The 16,380-nt window shown below is 49.5% G+C and overlaps 1 protein-coding gene and 1 pseudogene across 8 annotated transcripts in view; one reads left to right on the forward strand and one right to left on the reverse strand.

Annotated features, from left to right (window-relative positions):
* Nucleotides 1-13,571, forward strand: part of LOC113899289 — a 49,420-nt pseudogene extending 35,849 nt beyond the window's left edge.
* The window catches only part of FOXN3 (forkhead box N3), a 461,393-nt gene that overhangs the window by 83,941 nt on the left and 361,072 nt on the right, over nucleotides 1-16,380 (reverse strand). The window lies entirely within an intron of this gene.

The raw sequence follows: 16,380 nt of genomic DNA on the forward strand, positions 1-16,380 counted from the left end.
TCCACCCTGCCTGAAATTACTAGGCACCTGAATTATCTTACCTAATTACTGTCCACCTAAAAAATTACCTTTTTTAGTTACCCAGGCTTCCACAAGAATTTAAGTAGGTGTGCCTACTGTGTGTTGGCTATAATGTTAGGCATAACTGGGTATGTCTGAGCTCTTCCAAGCATCTGGTAGGAGAGACTGAGATAAGTACACAAGGTGGAAGGAGGCTTCCCAGCTGACGTGAGTGGTAAACAATCTGCCTGGCCATGTAGGAGACCCCAGAGATTCGGGTTCGATCCCTGCGTCGGGGAGATCCCCCGAAGCAGGAAACGGTAGCCCCCTCCAGTCTTCTTGCCTGGAGAATCCCATGGACAGAGGAGCCTGGTGGGCTTTTGTCCACGGGGTCACAAAGAGTCAGACACAGTTGAGTGACTAAACCACCAACATGGTGGACGAGGTAGAACGCGTACACGGATGGTTAGAAGACAGATGACAACTGACCGGTGAAGGTATGAAGCAACAGTGGAGTTCAGCGGAAGGTATCGATGAAGGGGGGAGACCCAGATTCCAGCCCTGCGTCAGGAAGATCCCTTGGAGGCCGGCATGGCAGCCCACTCCAGGATTCTTGCCTGGAGAGTCCCATGGACAGAGGAGCCTGGCGGGCTACAATCCATGGGGTTGCAAAGAGTCGGACACGACTGAGCGACTAACGCATCCATGGAGGGATCGTGACAGGAGTGATGTTTGCACTGACTTTAGTTTGGACTTCCCCTGTTAAGGTCTGCGCGCCCCCCGCCGCCCTGCGTCCGTCACGCACACACTGACGCTTAGGTCTGTGCAGCCCCCGCCGGCCCGCCGCGCCCTGCGTCCATCACGCACGCACTGACGCTTCTGCTGCCCTGTGAACCGGAAACTCAGGTTCCGAAAGCCCCGCAGAATTCTGTGTAAAGTGAAGGTCAGCAGGACGCGAGTGCAAGTGCACAGGAGACTCCCAGGAGGATCTGTGACATGACTATGGCGGGCCGTCTTTGCTCAGCTCCTGTTTTCTCTGTGAGCCTGGTTCCCTATCCCCCACTCACCCTACAGGTGAAGCTGGCAGATAACTGACTTCTGGACAGGATCCTACCCCCAGAAACAGGGTGACCATGGACCAATTTTAGATGTGAAATGAGGGCTGCTTTATTTTTTAAATTAAGTCCAAAAGGCAAGGATGCGATTCTAGTGAGAAAACAATAAATTCCCAAGTGAGAGGGTGGAGAGAGAGAGGGAGACCGACTGGCTGTCAGTCCCCAGGGAGACCTGGATCCACTTGCTAGAATGGTATGACTTGCAGGAAAAGCGTACTGACTCCTCATTAAGTGTCATCAGTAGAACTGGGTCCACCGCCCCACACCCAACCATCCAGTGAACGAGCACGTGCAAGTCCCACCCAGCGTCTCAGAACATTATCTTATCAGGAAGTAGGGGTGTTGCAGATGTAGTTAGGAAAGATGAGGTCATATTACAGAGCGTGCACGGCGCTAAGTCGCCCAGTCATGTCCGACGCCGTGCGACCCCGTGGACTCTAGCCCGCCAGGCTCCTCGGTCCATGGGATTCTCCAGGCGAGAAGACTGGAGTGAACTACCACGCCCTCCTCAGCACTAGAGGACGGTGGCCCCTAATCCAACATGCCTGGTGAGAAAGGACACACCGGCAGCACCGGGCAAATGCCGTGTGACGAGGGGAGCGGTGTCCCCAAAGCAAAGGGTGCCAGAAGCTGGGGGGAGGCCCGGGTCACAGCGTCCCAGGACCTTCAGCAGGGGCAGAGCCCCGCCGACACCCCGATCCCGGACGGTCGGCCTCCGGGCCGTGAGCGCAGACGTCTGCCCCTTGGAGCGCCGGGCTTGTGGGGCTCTGCCGAGTACGGCAGCGCGGCGGAACCAAGGCGTCGGAGAACAGCCAGAAGAAACAGCAGCCCTGGAAGCGCCTACTGAACTCTACCGGAGACCAGCGCACACTCAATTTCAAACCCTTCTATTAACTCCGAATGAGACTCCCAGTAAACCAAGCACGATCTCAGTTGACGGGCAGCGGCCCCCTCAGCGCCGGCAGTGACGAGGTTTAAGCTGTTCTGGGGTCTGGCTGCCTCCCATTGCTCCACACCGTGACCCGTGGCTCAAAAAGTAGAGCGAGGGTCGTCACGATACCGACACACACCGTAAAGCCTGTTTGCTGCGGGCCTTCTCCCAGCAGCTCTAGAATCAGCGCTTTCCTCTCATTTAATACTCCCACTTCCGGCACCAACTCCATCGAGATAAACAAAAGTGATTAATTTTTCCCCATCCAGCCCTGGTGGGTTTCCTCCCGTGGATGTGGCAGGATTCCTCAGTAAATGAATGACGTGTTTGTAGGATGTCAACGATGTTGTTTTCGAAGATCCCAGAGCACTGGTTCTTCTCAGTTTTTAGGTTATAGTGACGAAGACCAAGGTGACCCCCGATGGGTCATGACCTCGTGTAGTCTCCCTCCTTCCGAGTACACTTGTTTCTAGGAATAAAGGGCAGCAAAGGCGAGGAGCAGTCCCTTCCCAGGTCATGTTACATCACACAGGACCAGGTTGTGGCAGACTGGAATGAGGGATTCTCCTGCTGGCCTTGAAGTAGCGGCTGGACTGTGAGGGTACGGGAGGGGGCCACGGGGCAGGAACTAGGTGGGTTTTACCCCACCAGACGGCCAGCAAGAAGAGGGGATCTCCACCCTGCAACCACAAGGACCTGAACTCTGGCGGCAACGCTATGAACCTGAAGAAGGACCCAGCTCCGGAAAGGACCACAGGCCTAAGACGCTTGCTTGCTGCCTGGTGAAACCCTGGACTCCTGAGCTAGGGCAACTGTGAGATTACAAACACGTCCTGTTTGAAAACACTGATATGGTGACCATGTCCTTTGAGGACTGATGAAAAAGAAGGAATCTCTAATCAGAATAGCTCAGGAAGATACAGGTTTTGAAGACAATTTCAGGGACTCGTCTAGACCCTCTAAACCTTATCAGTGAGCCCCAGGATGTTCTTGGATGCATAGTTATGAACCTATCTTTTTGTCTGGTTGATGCAGTTTGGTAATATCTGACAGACTAATGAGGTCACAGGATGTAAGGACCACCTGTTAGTCATTTCTACAGTTTAAAACAGGAATTTAAATAATTTCTGTTTCATTCTGAATCTGTAAGATAGAGCTATTATTTTCATCTTTGACTTGCTTGGAGGGAGAGAAAAGCATAGATCTGAAGAGAAGGCAATTTCTTGTTTTACTAGGGGGGGAAAAAAAAACCTTCAACCCTGCCTCTTCTAGCTTTTAATTATAGGAACCAAAAAAAAAAAAAAAAAAAAAAACCCCAAAACACACATAAAACAAAAAACTGCAAACAAGCAAAACCAGAAACATGGCTTGTAGGAACCCGGAAGTATTTTAAGTGTTTTTAAAAAAGGCACTTTTAGGAAGACAGATTCAGTTCATTTCCCCACAAAAAAAACACTTGTTCAAAACGAATATAACAACACCAAAAAGAAACTGACTTCCTAACCCAAACATCCTTGGAGTGATATACTGGAAAGAAAACAAGTAGAAATGTATGTAAAAATCTGGGTTTAAGCCCTTGTTCTACTTGCTTGCTTCCGTGTGCCTGGGAGGATGTTACTTTATTTCTCTGAGCCTGGGTTTTCTCCACCATAACATGGGTTGTCTTGAGAACTAGGTGAAATAGCAGTCATAAAGGGCCTGGCCTTCTCATCAGCAACCAAAACGACCACCAGGGCCCTAACAGAGGGACCGCCTTCAGCTGCCCCAGGGAGGGCAGGGCAGGCCTGACCTGCGATGGATGCTGAGCAGGAAGGACCTCACTCTCCCGCACTGATGTCCAGAGTTAAGTGTGGTTGCCCTGGGGGCAAAATCAAGGACTCTGTCGGACAAAAGAAGCAGAGAAAGGAACACAACCCAAAATAAACAAAAATCCTACAGCACCGGAGTGTTTCTGAAGTCTGTGATTCTCAGCTAGGGGAGTAAACAGGCTGCATTTGGGCAGGAACCAAATGCTACGGACCCCTCGTTAGCAGCAAACAGATCTGCCAGGACTTATCTGCAGGAGGCATGGGGTCTCCCTGGCCCACCCCCTGCCAGCGCTGGGATGGAGGACCGCTGGGATGGAGGACCGCAGGGCAGGGGACAGGCAGAGGATGCTAAAGGTGGTCCCTGTGTGTGACCCTCTCTGAGGCAGACGAGAGATGAGAGGAGGAAAGGTGACGTTCAAAAGCGTGAACGGCAGGTACAACGCCGGCGCCAGCCAGAGCAGACGGGCATCAGGCACCTGCACGGGCCCACCTGGTGCGGACGGGCGGGGTCAGCTCGGGGAGGCCACGGCCCCTGGCCGTGTGGCCTGCAGTCTTTAATTAAAGTAGCTGCCGCTTGATCAGCCTCTCAGACTAGAGGCTCTGCAGCGACAGAGGGTGCACCACCATGATCAGTGGGTTTTGGACAAAGGGAAAGCAGCGAGGCCGTGAAGTCACTAGTGTCAGAGCAGTGATTTGACGAGTCAACACAAGTGTCACGGAGACCCATGCTTTCCCAGCAGGGCACCTCTGCTGTGCTCGGCAGCCAACAAGGAAGCCGTACCCCTCCCTCCATGTGGTCTGCCGACGTGTCTGTGTGCCCGCACCTTCCCTGGGAGACTGCGGACCCTTCCACTTGGGGATGACGCTCTTGCATGTGTATATCCCGGGCATCCAACACGGTGCCAGGCACAGAGCGCTCAGGAATGGCTCCTGAGTGGACAGCCCCTTAGCCTGTTACGCTTATTCTCCACTGGCTCCTCACCCCCTGCTTTCCTCTGTGACGAAGGCCAGGTCTCCAGGGCCAGTCTCATTAGTTGTGTGACGCTGGGCAAGTCGCTTCGCCTCTCTGTGGGACATTTCCCCCAGTGGGGGGATAAGATTACCTAAGTGTGTGCATGCTCGCTCAGTCGCGTCTGACTCTGCGACCCCATGGGCTGTAGCCCACCAGGCTCCTCTGTCCATGGGATTCTCCAGGCAAGTATACTCAAGTGGGTTGCCTTTTTCTCCTCCAGGGGATCTTCCTGACCCAGGGATCAAACCCAGGTCTCCTATACCGGCATGTGGATTTTTTTTTACCTTTGAGCCACCTGGGAAGCCCGGTATTTGGGATTAAATATATTAAATACACGTCTGGCACAAAGTAAGCACTACTGAAGTGTTACCCACTGCTGCTGTTATTTTGACTTCTTTTTCATTTCTTAAGTCTTTTTTGGTTTCTCCTCTTTCTCACTAGGCTCTGTGAGGAAAGAATTTGTGTCCATTTTCTTCACTGATGAATCCCAGGCACCAAGAACTGTGTCAAGCCCCAAACCCCAGTACATATTTACCAAACGAATAGATGGACTTAAGTTCTTAGATCATCGTGGTCGCATCTGCCCCTGTGTTAAACTGTATAAACCTTCTCACAGTGTCCTGCCTTGACTCCCAGAGTAGATGGAAGTTCTCTATTTTTTGTTGAAATAATAGCTTCCATTTATAAAGTACCCTCACATCTATTTTCTCATGTGAGCCTCCCAACAACCCTGTAATAAGTCCCCATGCTGTCTACCGGAGTAGAACATACCCAGCAGCTCTGCAAAAACATCAGGACCGAGGTTGACGGTAACGCTCCACCTCATCTCACCTGTGAAAGGCCATTTATTACCTGATGAGGAGGAGCAGGGCTGCCTAATATTTTTGCATTGATTTATATTGGGATGATCTTACTGTTGCTATTTTGCTGAACAAAAAAAAGACTCCTTGTTTTTATCTGCTGTCTCCCCACCTGCTATTTTACAATCTATATATTTTTTCTTTCCAACTAAAACAAACAGGACATGTTCATTGTAGATAATTTGATTTAAAGAGAGAAGGGTATAAAAAGAAGAAAAACTGAAATTACCTACCACCCCATTTGGCGTCAGTACTTGCTTCTCAGGAAGTATCTGAAGCGAAACAGCACTGCATTGCAGAAAGAAGTGAGCCTGGCCTCTGGGCCACAGTGAATTCTGCAAGTCAGGAGAGTCCAGGCCTGGGGGTGGGGGGTGGGGGGTGGGGTGGGGGGCTGGCGGGAGATGAGAAGGGAGTGCAGAGCGCCCAGGTCCACGTGGTGGGGAGGGGGCAAAGCACGGGCTGCATCCGCCGGCAGAGAGAGAGGCGTGTCCTTCACACCACTGACGACCGACCGCAGTCCTGTTGAAGCAGGACGCGGGCACCACGCCCCGAGGACCAGAGCTGTTCAGAAGGCTCCAGCCAGAGAGTTGGGGTGCCGGGGCCCCAAAAGGGACAACACAGAGCCCTCCCGTCTGGAGTCGGGAGGAAGTCCGGTAACGGCATGGCCGCCCCGTGGGGTCCTGGTTCTGGGCCTGGGGTGTCTCTGAGCCAGGGCCTTGGACAGACCTGCTCCTTCTACAGGCTTGCAGGGCGGCACGGACGGGAGGAGGGGACCACAGGGGAACTGGTTTCCAGGTCTGCTCCATTGGCTGGGGACGCGCCAACGACAGCGACCACATTTATATCTGAAATAACCGGGAGCCAGGGTAGACGCAGGGGCTCGGAGCCGCTTCAGAGGTGGGTGAGCTGGTGGCTGCAGGCAAGTGTGGGCTGAAGTCTCCAGGACCCTACCTGCCCTTGGGTTGCAATGTCTCCTACTCGACCTGGGCTAGGTGTGGAAAGTCACAGGAGCCGCCTCACGGCAGCCCTGAAAACCCCCACCGTGTTGTGCGTTTCCACACCTCGGCCAGCTTCAGGGCTCTGACCACCTAGAGACACGCCGGGGCTGAGACCAGATGGTTCTCACAAGCCAGAATCTGAAAGTCATCCTTTCAAACTCCTCACCTGTGGGATGATGTGTCTGAATGCATTCTCTATTCTTCAGACACAAACTGTCTCACACATACACAGTTTATCCTGCATCAGAGCATGGCTGATGACCCACAGGTCCCCTGTGCTTTAATCAATAACATCACTGCCTCCGCTATTACAGGAAACTATGAACTGTTGGGATCTTCTATCCCCGTTTCAGTCGATGTAAACCCGGGCAAGAAAACACAGGACCCTTAATTATATAACGGGGAAGGGTTATGTAACAAAGGTCCTGATGCACCTTCACCTGTATCCCTGCCAACGAGGGCTGAGGCAGCACACCTCTTTGGGAGTAACAGGAGCCTCCGAGAGTTGTGCAAAACCATCTCTCAATATTGGTTTAACTAATCCCCCTTGTTCAAGATCAACAAAAGCCTCTGCCCTTCTAACCTTGTTTTTCCACAGCCCTGGGTGAAGCAACCCCATCTCGGGCCAACGGCTGCTTAAAGCGACGGCACTCGCGGGCCACACTGGGGGACAGAAGAGGAGGGAAGCGTCCATTTCTTGGAGAGGCTGGTTCCCAGTGCCTGGCAGGGTCACCATCATTTCATAAAGCCACTTCTGGATTTCAAAGAGGCAGGGCGCTGATCACTGGTGACAGGAAGCATTTGCCCGGAGAGTCTTCTGAAAGCCACCCGGCATGTCTTTGTTGGAGGAACCCAAGAAACAATAATAGTAACAACAACAACAAAATAACAACAACCCCTCCTTCCTTTCAAAGTGTGCTGCCGAGCAAAACGATTCCCCTCCGGGCCTCCTTTATGTCCTCCTGATAGAAATTACATTCGAGGGCACCCAATACAAAAGGGCACTCACGCAAGCGAGGTGCCTTGTAAGTGACATTCCCGGGAACCTTTAGAAGAGATATCGATTTAAAGCTGCCAGGACGCCGTGTGTGCACTGCCGCTTCTGTCATGAATCTACCCAGCACCCCACACTCCTGATTCAAACCAAGTCTGGAAAGATGAGACCTACTGAAACGACGTTAGGGGCTCTGCTTCACCCTGCGGAGGGACGGGAAACTCAGAATGAGGCTAAAAGTGCAGCTTGTGGCGTCTGAGGTCATATAATAGCTACTGATTTTATAAATTCTACCCTCTGCCTGCAACGTGTGGGTCAGACGGTTAACGAATGAACCTGCGAGCTGGGACTTTCCATCCGCTTGAGGCCAGGAGTGGATTTTTCTTTTTGTCACTGACACATAGTAAAACTAGATACTTTGGAGTCCTTTATTTGAAAGATGCATGTACTTATGCTATCAAATCCCATTCCTGAAGCTCAACCTGTTCCTCTTTTTTGCTTTTTCTTTTTAAAAATCCCTCTTCTTTTTGTTTCCCTGGTAAGTACAGAATAATCTAAAGGTATAATTTAAAATTCTGTGCTCCCCCAGAAAACTTTCTGAAGTCTGAACCACAGACTTTAGAGTCGCTTCAGAAATCTCAGCGGTCTGGATGTGAGACATGAGATTTAAGGTCTGAGTTCAAGCCCTGACTCTATCAGGGTGGCTTTGGAAGGGTCACAGGACACGCTTCCCGGGGCTCATCAGCATCTGGCAGGAGGAAGAGATGGAGGAAACAAACTCAAGTCTTTTACCCTAAAACCCCCTCTTTTTTCCTTTTGGCTGCACAATGCGGCCTGTGATATCTCAGTTCCCCGACCAGGGATCGAACCTGTGCCCCTGCTGTGGAAGCACAGCCTTGACAACCGTACCGCCAGGGAAGACCCCTGCCCTAGAACGCGCGGAGGCCAGTCTACCCCATTTTCTGATGGGACCTGTATCAGTATAGGCTGTGCGGCTCCCCCCACTGCCTGTAACCAGCTCACTGTCCTCCATGGACATCCCAGAGAACCACGGAATCCCTCTGATGACCGATCCCTCCTGCAAAGCTTGCCTGAGAGCCACCGACGTGACCTCAACAGGCACAGATGAACTGCCTGGATGGAGCAGAATCCACGTTGAATTTCCTGAGTGCAGGGCTGGGTGCACACGGGCACCTTGGTTCCCAGGGCTTCCCTGGCAGCTCAGCGGTAGAGAACCCACCTGTCAACACAGCAGCACAGGAAGACCCCTGGAGAAGGAAATGACAGTCCACTCAGCGCTCTTGCCCGGAGAATCCCATGGACAGAGGAGCCTGGCGGGCTGCAGCCCATGGGGACAGGTCGCAGGAGAGTCAGACACGAATCAGCGACTAAACAACAACAAGGGCTGCTGTAATAAAGCACCACAAGCCGGGTGGCTTAAAACAACAGAAATGTATTATCCTATTGTCTGAAGGCTGGAGTCCAGGATGAAGGAGCTGGCAGGGCCAGGCCCTCTCTGAAACCGTTTGCTTCTTGCCTCTCCCAGGGCTGGTCACTCATCCTGGCCCTACTGAGCTCACAGCTGCAACCCTCCAGGCTCTGCCTGTCATTTCATGGAGTTTCTCCCAGGTGTGTGTATGTGTGTGTGTCCAAATCTTCTACTAACAAGGATGCCAGTCACCGTGGGTGAGGGCCTGCTCTAATGACCTCATCTAGACAACAAGACACAAACTGATTCCATCTGCAAAGACCCTGTTTCCAAATAAGGTCACATTCCCAGATACTGGGGCGTGGGGAGGGGGTGGGTGGATGGGTTAGGACTTCGACATATCTTAGCTGGCGGGGGATGGTGGTGGTGCCATTTAAGCCATGCTGTTAGGGAGGTAAGCACATTTGGAAGTCTAAACTCAAGTGTACAAATGAAGGATGACCACCAAAGCCCACTTTAGGTAAAGTGGAAGGAAACATGTAAGTGGAAAGACATCATGGTTCTAAAGGTTACATGGGGGAAAGATGATTACTTCCAATGGCTGGGCAGCGGAGCGCTGGCCAGGGAAGTACCATTCTCTGCCCAGGTCAGCCCACGTGCTCTGCTCCCTGGACAGTCTATGCCTCCCCTCTTGGCCTCCCAGGCCCCACTGCCAGCAGCCCCACCTCCACCCCCCGCTGCTGAAATCCTCCCAACTCTAGAAGCGACAGCTCCGATTTCACCAGCGGAAAACCAGGTCACCTGCATCTGACCCTTGATGACATTTTGTCTGCTCCTGAGTGACCTCGAACTATGGCCATATGTACCTTCATCTGCCTATCACTCCTTGAGAGCAGGGGTCATTTCTTACTCAATCACCGTGCCCACAGTAGGTGCGTGTAAATATTTGCTAAAGGAAAGGAAGATAAGAGGAGAATCAGAGGAAATACCAGCTGTTTTGAAAACTTCACCATGGAGAGGACCTTTGAAACCAGGGGGGCCTATCACTTCCCCCACTGAATCTGGGTGACCTTTGCTACCAGGCCATGCTTCTTGGAAATCCTAAGAAAGGCTGAAAGATAAGCTAACCACCGAAGGTAAAGAACAAGAGCTCCTTTGGTGCAGAAGAGATTATCACTGACCCTCTGAGAACTCACCTCCCTGAGGAGTCAGTATCATCAGTCTCCAGCAGAAGCCAAGTTCCCCTTGATCTAAGTTTCAGGCCCCTTCTGACGCACAATCGTTTGGCAAATAACTATGAGAGGCACCTGAGAGCAGGCAGCAGGGCCTACAGCAACTTCTTCTGAATATCTGGCATTACCAGCAGCTTGCAGGAAACGAAATTGAAATGGATGCTGTCGGTACCACGGTGGACTGACGTTCATTAAAGGCTCCCATTGGCATGCACTGATCTGCTGGGGTGAGAGCCTGCATAATGTCCCTGACACCTGGGTGACCCTAACAGGGAAGCCCAGGAAGTGACACTGAGAAGTTAGTGTGGTTATACCTTTTTGCTCAGGCTAAATTTCTTTGTTCAGTTTCTTTTAGAATCGAGCAGGTCAAACTGGTAATCTGATGGGACTCTCTTATTCATCAAGGCCTGAATTCAGGAATGTCTTTCCTTCTGATAGTAAATTATACGGCTGCTTAAAAGTATACCTAAAAACTGACCATCTGAAGGGATGCCTGCTTCCAGGAAAGGGAAGAGATGTACTTTAACCTATTCTTCCCACTAAATATACCTAGAAATGGTGGACATTAAATATAAGACAAACAAAAGAAGACTCTGAAAGGCAGAAAGAAGAAAGCACACCAGCGAAGGAGCATACAAAAAAGACAAGTTACAGAGCAAATTAACAAAATATTAACAGATATAACTCAAGAATATTTTAATAGAATTATATACTGTGACTAAGTGGGGTTTATTCCAGAGATGCAAGACTGGGTCAGTATTCCAAAATCAATCAAAGTAATTGACTCTATCAACAGGCTATGCAAGAGAAAGCGTATCACGCCAGTGGATGCAGAAAAAGCATATGAAAAATGTAGAATTTAATCCTGATAAACAGTGCTCAGCAAACAGAATAGAAAGGGATTTATCCAACTTGTCAAGCAGATCTACAAAAACCCTACAGCTAACATTATGCCTAATGAGAAAAGACTAAACACTCTCTCCCTATAATTGAGAACAAGGCAAAGATGTCTGCTGTCACCATTTTTATTTAACACAGTACTATTATTCTTATTTAACATAGCCAGTGAGATAAGGCAAGAAAATGAAATAAAGGCATATAAATTAAAAAGGAAGAAATAAAATTGCCCTTATTTGCAGGGCTGTCTATATAGAGATCTCTTGGACTGCAAGGAGATCCAATCAGTCCATCCTAAAGGAGATCAGTCCTGGGTGTTCATTGGAAGGACTGGTGCTGAGGCTGAAACTCCAATACTTTGGCCACCTCATGTGAAGAGCTGACTCACTGGAAAAGACCCTGATACTGGGAGGGATTGGGGGCAGGAGGAGAAGGGGATGACAGAGGATGAGATGGCTGGATGGCATCACCGACTCAATGCACAAGAGTTTGGGTGAACTTTGGGAGTTGGTGATGGACAGGGAGGCCTGGCGTGCTGCAATTCATGGGGTCGCAAAGAGTCGGACACGACTGAACGACTGAACTGAACTGAACTATATAGAAAATCCCAAGGAACTTACAAAAAAAAACCAAACAAAAAACCCTCCTAGAACTAACAAGTGTATTCAGCAAAGTCTCACAATACAAGATAAACATACAAGGTAAACTGTATTCCTATATGTTAGCAATGAATGAGTGGACACCCAACATTTTACAATTGTTCAATAAAAATGAAATATTTGGGTGTAAATATAACAAAACATGTATAGGACTTGCATGTTGAAAACTACAAAATGCAAATGAGAGAAATCAAAGATTCTACATAAATGGAGAGGCATACCATGTTCATGGATTAGAAAACTCAACACAGTAAAGATGTCATTGCCCCCAAACCGATTAACAGGCTTAATACAATGCCTATCGAAACCCTAGTAAGGTTCTTTTATACAGATGAGGTTACATATATTATAATATAGTTTTGCAAGATGTTACCAACAGGAAAAACATAATTTCCTCATACTACAATTTTTTACAACTGCATTTGAATCTACAGTTATCTTACAAAGTTTAATTAAAAATAGAAACAGTTCTTTGCTGTCTCCACTGTGAGAAGGAAGTCCATCCTCAACAATTAGACTTCTGACATTCCAGAAAATGTTGACATCACTCTGAAGGGTCATACCATTATTGTGAAGCGTCTCAGAAGAACCCTTCAGAGGGACTTCAATCATTTCAATATAGATCCCAGTTTCCTTGGAAAGAAACGAAAGGGGTTCCAGGCTGACAAGTGGGTGGGTGAATAGAAACTGGCTACTTTTTGACTATCTGTATCACCTACAGAACATGATAAAGACTATCAGGCTGTGTTTCCATTATAAGAGGAGGCCTGTGAATGCTCATCTTCCCATCAATGTCATTATTCAGGAGAACAAGTTTCTTGTTGAAATCTGAAATTTCTTGGGCAAAAAAAAAAAAAAAAAAAAAAAAAAGATGATCCAGGTTCAGATGAGGCCAGACATTGTTTGGTCAGTATCTCAAGCCCAGAAATGTGAGTTAATTCTCAAAGAAAATGACACTGAAATTGCATTAATTTCAGTGGCTTTGACTCAGCAGGCCACAACAGTTGAGACAAGGATACCAGGAAGATTTTAGATGGCAAGAAGCCTGTGCCAAAGGATCAGTCCAGCAGGTGATGAATAAGGTCTAAGGTTTCCAGCTACAGAAACAATAAGATGCCAAACGATTCCTAAGTCTTACCCGTAATATTTTAAAGATGCAGTAAGAGCCTTGTGGCCTTGACATATATGCACAACCATGTGTACAAGAGCCAGCCAGTGGGAAGCCGCTGTACTGGCCCAGCGAGCTCAACCTGGTGCTCTGCGGCCACCCAGAGGTGCGGGACGGGGCAGGGCGTGGAGGGGGCTCAGGAGGGACAGGACATGTGTGTGCTTGTGGCTGATGCACGTTGTGTGTGGCAGAAGCCAACCCAAGGCTGTAAAGAATTATTCTCTAATTAAAAAAAAAACCAAAAAGCCCTGTATTGATTTGGGTGTAGAAACACAAACCCCCCAAAAATCCCAAAGAAACAAACCCTGACCACCCCTTTCCCCAGCGTTTCCTTCTCGTATTGAGAATGAGTGAAATGCAAAAAAAGGGCTAGTGGGACACCTTCCGGAGAAGGCGACGGCGGCCACGCCAGTGCTCCTGCCTGGGGGATCCCAGGGACGGGGGGCCTGGTGGGCTGCCGTCTACGGGGTTGCAGGGAGTCAGACATGACTGAGCCACGCCAGTGCTCCTGCCTGGGGGATCCCAGGGACGGGGGGCCTGGTGGGCTGCCGTCTATGGGGTTGCGGGGAGTCGGACACGACTGAGCGACTTCACTTTCATGCACTGGAGAAGGAAATGGCAACCCACTCCAGTGTTGTTGCTTGGAGAATCCCAGGGACGGGGGAGCCTGGTGGGCTGCCATCCATCGCACACAGTCAGACACGACTGAAGCGACTTACCAGCAGCAGGATACCTTGATCACTTTATTCGTGTACCCCATGTACAATTCTTTGCAGCACTCACATCTGCATGACATTACGTGACATTACATTTGGCCATCTGTCCATCCTGCCGTACCCACTGAAATGGAAGCTCCACACAGGCAGGGCCTCTGACGTGTTCACACTCTGGCACATTCTACAAGTACTAAAAAAAAGAGCTGTTGAATGACTATGCGGAGCTCACTTATAAGCCTTTTTGGATAGAGTATTTCCAACCGCCTAACTTCCCCCAGACCCCTTCTCTCGTCAGGAGCTGCTCTTTCAGCATCACCCACCAGCAGGACACGCTCTGACATCACTGTCACGGGTCCTTTAGTCTCATCTGCGCTCCAGACACTGTGCAAGGACCCACCATGTGTACTCACAGCACCAGGACAGTCCAGTCTTGGGGATCGTCCCCAGGGGTCAGTTATAATCTAGGGCACTGGAACCTCCGTGTGAGGCATGAGGCTGCAGCTACTGTCAACAGTCCCTCTGCTCACCTGGTCCACACATCAGGAACACGCCCTCTAATCCCAGCCTTGTTTCCTGACAGGATCACCTTGATGTACCTCTACTTTGACTGGCACACAGAATCTGGGATGTCTGTAACTAATCTGATGATCTCCATCATGTTTCCCATGTACGTCTCAGCTGCCAGTATCGTATAGGGGGACTTTAATGTGAAATAATAGCTTTGATAGCCAGTGGCTTCTAACTTCTTACCATATTCCTCATTATAACTGGGAGTAGAGCTGGGAGTAGGCAGTGTTCGGCAGCCTAGGGGACACACACACTGCCGCCAGCTGGACACGTGGTTTAGGGGTCGGCAGGCAGCCCGTCTGTTCCCTGACTGCAGGATGTTTTATTGTGTCTGTTCTATTGAGAGATATATCCTCCGCACTGTGTGCAGTGGCTGCTCAATAAATGGCTGCAGACTGAATGAATACAACCAAAATCTTAGGAATCTCTAGGAGGACCGAGGCATTTCTGAGCTTAAAACTTGATGCATTCACTGAACTGCGTCTGGAGTGTGAGTGAAACGTATCAGTGTCTAAATGGTCTGGGGGGAGGGAATTATAAATTAAAAGTCTTGCTATCGGAAGAATTCTTGCTTACTGCTCTTGCCGCCATGGAAAGAGATGACAAATAGACAACATAATTACAGAATGCCGATAGTTAACATACACCCAGCTATAGCAAACATGAAAATTGTAAATGAACGATTATATACTAAAAAGGAGACTGCGAATGATCCACTGGGGGGGAAAGGCAGAAATCTATGAATGAGATGGTACTAAACAGTCAGCTGTAATTCACTCCACTCTCCTCCCTAAGAGCTTTTCCAGCCAGATGCAGTGACTCTTTCCTGTGAAGCCAGAGAGCTGGACTGGTATTTCCAAGCAGATAATTTTCCTAGCTGTAGGTAAGTAGCAGCTCTGTGGGAATCAATCAGGAGGAGTCCGCCTCTTCTCTGGGAGTCTTATTTCAGTCCCTCCATCTTCCTTTGTTAATTTCTTAAGTTGGGTTTAAGGGATGCAGAGACAAAGATCTATTTGTTTTTATCTCTTAAGACTTCTTTTGGGAGGCAAAGTGAGAAGGAGAGTTTTTATATCTTTCCCACTAAGAATTCAAGGACACTTTCAAGTTTCTCTCCCTTTTCAAGGACAGAAAACCGGACGGGCACTATGTACTATGTCTAGCCACAGAGACTCAAAGCCTGTAATAAAATCATGGTCACAGGACCAAAGAAATTGATGTAGGTGCAAATAAACTCTTACATCAAAGACGCGGATGGTGCAGAAATCACAGTCCCATATAATATGGTCATCTCATATAGTAGAACACGGTCAGTCTCACATAATACAGTCATCGCAGGAACCAATCGCTCCGTCTCAGCCCAGGCCCCTGCTGCCACTCGCCCGGCTGACCGTGACGGCAGGACAGTCCTGATCACAACAATGACACCAACACCGGAAGCCATCAGTCACTGTGCTCCTCTATCGCTACCAACGGCCTGGCAGCATGGGTATTATTATTCCCATATTACAGAGGAGTGAACTGAGGCCCAGGGAGGTTCACATGGCTTGCAAACACTGAAGCCAAGAGAATTTGAACGCAGGTCAACGTCTACAGAGCTGGATGATCCTGCTCCATGAAGCCACATTCTCTTTTTGTTCATTCAGCGAAAACAGACGCAGCTCCGCTATCGGGCAGGCGTTCCCCCTACCAAGGCTGAGGCCTGCTGAGGAGCTTGGCGTGACCCCACTGCCACGACCCTGGGGAGGAGGAGAGGAACCAGGCAAACCGAGCCGGCCTCCACTGCCGATGCAGGCTCTTCTCCTGGGTAAAGGACTTCTCAGTAAACAGCCATCAGGTCTCTCCCCCAGCTAAAATGTTCCTCAGTGCAGAACTGACTGGGGCTTGAATCATTACCTCTTTGGAAAATGAGGTGCGGAAAGACAAAGAAAAATTCAAGGGGAAAAAAATGAGTGGAGGGCACAAGCAGGAAATATACAGAAAAAGAAATACAAACG

This window comes from Bos indicus x Bos taurus, chromosome 10, assembly GCF_003369695.1.
Source record: "Bos indicus x Bos taurus breed Angus x Brahman F1 hybrid chromosome 10, Bos_hybrid_MaternalHap_v2.0, whole genome shotgun sequence".
Classification (NCBI taxonomy): Eukaryota; Metazoa; Chordata; class Mammalia; order Artiodactyla; family Bovidae; genus Bos; species Bos indicus x Bos taurus.